The sequence below is a fragment of the Polistes fuscatus genome, unplaced genomic scaffold (genome assembly GCF_010416935.1).
Source record: "Polistes fuscatus isolate 324 unplaced genomic scaffold, CU_Pfus_HIC Scaffold15, whole genome shotgun sequence".
NCBI lineage: Eukaryota > Metazoa > Arthropoda > Insecta > Hymenoptera > Vespidae > Polistes > Polistes fuscatus.
In genome coordinates, this window is record NW_025113053.1 from 1731019 (window position 1) to 1734490 (window position 3472).

The following is a 3472-nucleotide window of genomic DNA, read 5'->3' on the forward strand; positions in this document are numbered from 1 at the left end:
TTTCCAGTCATTTTTATTCCTATTTCTTGTGAAAATGAATTTCATGACAAATTGAACGCATTTGTTGTATTAGTCTATATTTAATGTGATGATTATTTATTATGTTATATATAATTTTGTTGTTTTTTTTTTAAATTCGAATAAAATTTATTTCTGTTTTAGGGTCACACAATTTTTGTCGACCCACCCACGTAGATCGACGGTCACTTTTCTAATAATTTGTATAGGTTTATTTGTCGAAGTAGATTTCGTGATACCATAATAGACTAAAAATCTATGATGTTTTTCCGGTCTCAATTATATTCTTATATATTTAATAATAAATTTGGTGTTTACTCTTCGAGTAAAAAATCGAATAAAAAATAATTGATCACCGATATTTAACCAATTTTTAGTACCGTCAATTAAATAAGACAATAATTGAATTCGTTATAGATCAAAATGGCGATTTTCCTAGTAAACTTTTATAGGTTTACTCGTTAAAGTGGATTTCGTGATACTACCAATTCTATTCAGATTGAAGAGAGATCCCCGTTTATGTATTTTTCTGCTATTTTCTTTTTTCTTCTTTTTTTCTTTTCTTTTCTTTTCTTATTTTATTGAAGGTTTGGAAGATCTAAACGTGAAACGATGAAACGATGGGTCAGTAGGATCGGCTTATCTTTTACCTGTAAAGTTTTCCTTTTATTACCTCTGCGAGACTCCTATAATGCATAGCTCGTAACAGACGCATTCTTACTTTTTATTGCGATGCTTGGTCGGCAGCCTTTGATTTAATTAACTCTTAAAACTCTGTTACCTTACCTATTACCAACGCGATATCTGAGCTAAAAGCGATGGATATATTAGTAAGAGAAATCTTTTGAAACGATCGGCAAACAAGAATATCCGGATCCGGATTTATCTTTTACGTTCACGTCCCCATTTTTATATTACTCGGAACAAATATTGCACATCCAAATTTTTACGCGTACGAATACATTAAAATTATTTTCAAGAAAATTTAACAATAAAAATGTCGACCTTTATTCGTCAACACAGAATAATATTTAAATATATATCCGTGGAGATGTGTTCACATTAAATTGATTTAACAATATACATTTGTTTCATATTTTTTGGTCACATTCATAAAGATAAACGTCGTTAATGGTTATGATTATATATCCACTCATCTCAACGCGAATGATTCAAATTTGTTTAGAAATTTATTAAATTTATATGCGAAAATATAAAATCATTCGTACGATTCTTTATAGAAATGCATTAATTTTATAAAAAAAAATAAATTATTTTATTATACAATTTTTATCTTCGACGCGACCGACACGAAAACTGAGCACGTTCTTTGAGCACGATGGTAAAACGTAGCGTTCGTTTTATCTTTTTTTCCAGATCGTCCTTCGATTTCCATCAAAGGACAGGGCGATAGAAAGACGACGAACAATGAAAAAGGAAGGATGGTAAACGAGAAAAGGAAAAGAAGAAAAAGAAAGAAGATGAGAGTATGAGAGGATAAGAAGAGGATGAGATGAAGAAGAAGAAGAAGGTGGAGAAGAAGGATAAGAGCGTGGCGGGGCTTAGGTAACTCCGGAGGATCATGATTAATCAATTAGCGATCCCAAGAGCTCTTCAAAAATCGATGTTAGCCCGGGCAAAAAAGTTTGAGCAGCAAAGGAGCCGCCAATGACGTTGCTGAAACGTTCTCATAGACTGTCAACTGATTTTTGAAAAAATTTTCCCGCCGACCAAGCGAACCATCCATCCATCCATCCATCCATCCATCCATCCATCCATCTATCTATCCATTCATGTACATCCCTTTTCTTTCTATTTTATTATTTTTCTTTTTGGTTTTATTATTCCATTGATTTCTTTCTTTCTTTCAGGAAGGATTTTTACCTACCGAAAAATTCTATTACACCGTCACAAAAGCAACGATTTCGCGGCGGCTCGAATCCGAAGAATCTTTTTGCCGTGATTCTCCCTTTTTCGAGGACGTGTTCCCTTTTACCACCGTGGCGAGCTTCTTTTCGTCCAACATCAATTCCTGCGTCGATTGATTTTCATTCGCTCCTCGAACGATTGACTCCAACCGATTATTGCCAACGATCCCTAATTATCAGCGATTCAACTTACGACAACCCTCTTTCAGATATCATCCACTATCCCTGTCTGCAACATCTTTCAAATTTATCCAAAAAGAAAAAGAAATAACAACGAAGGATAATAAATTTAACGTAACGCTATTGTATAAATCCATTCTTATGAACAAAAATTCAATTACAAGTATGAAATGAATGTAATAATGATTGAAATTGTTCTTCCATTAGATCATTATGAGACAAAGGTTAACAACCTTCTCAGAATATGAAAATTAGTATAACAATGTGTGTAGTCACCTAACTAATTTAAACTTGAAACGCGTCCTAGTCCGTTGTGCAAGTCGATCGAAGTTTTTACTTTATTCTAGGAATCGATTGAAACGTGCGTCCATCTTTGTTCAAACCTCGTCACCTCTTACACTAATATTTTCACTCTAATGTTAGTCTCGAGCACTAAGTTGTAGCTGCTTCTTTGTATAACAGCACGTAACATAGGCATATATATATATATAAATCGTTGAAGAAGGTAGTGAAGAGAACGAGTATATATGAAAAGAGAGAAAGAGGGAGAGAAAATCTCAATCATCTCCGGCCGGTTTCTTTTGTACTTGGCGCTTCTAAAGGCGAGCGCCGATTGGCCAAGGGGCGTTCAAAGAGCGCCGCCATGACTGGCAAAGCGACCGTCTTTTGTTTGTGAAACAATGGTGAGCGCGCGGCTCACTTAGCGTGCCATCCAAATGACAAGCTCCTCCGATACTTAATCTATTAGGAAAATTAGCGGTTCGCGCGCGACAACGCAGCCTTTTCGATAAATTTTTGTCTAGGAACGAAAAATCTTATGGAAACGTGGCTGGAAAGGGGGTAGGGGGGTAGGGTTCGTTGGTGGGAAGCAAAAGAATACGAAAGAAGATCGAAATCTTTGTTAGATCCAAGAGAGTGTAGGAGTGATTACGGTGTTGTTTCAATCTACCACTTAAGATTATCTATGACTGTTAGATAGGAACTCGTTAGAAAAAAAATTTGTTCAACTATTTCCATCATCTTTCGACACCTGGCATTACAATTGAAGTAACTGGGATCGCGTAATCGGTGAACGTGTGATTTTTTAAAGGAAAAAGAAAATAGGTTTGATATACTGGTGTACTTGTGGAATGGTATTTGTGTTGGTTGATAGTTTTGATGATGATAGATGATAAAAGAATGGATATCTTGGTATTTCATAGGGTCATTTTAAACTCGAGCGTGTTCCTAAACAATTCTTTTCTATAGAATAGGTTTTTCGCGTGTCTAACAGTAGTTTTTCTATCAAGATCAAACATTTTCGAATGGATATTTGTTATAAATACGTAACACACTTCTATTTTTCT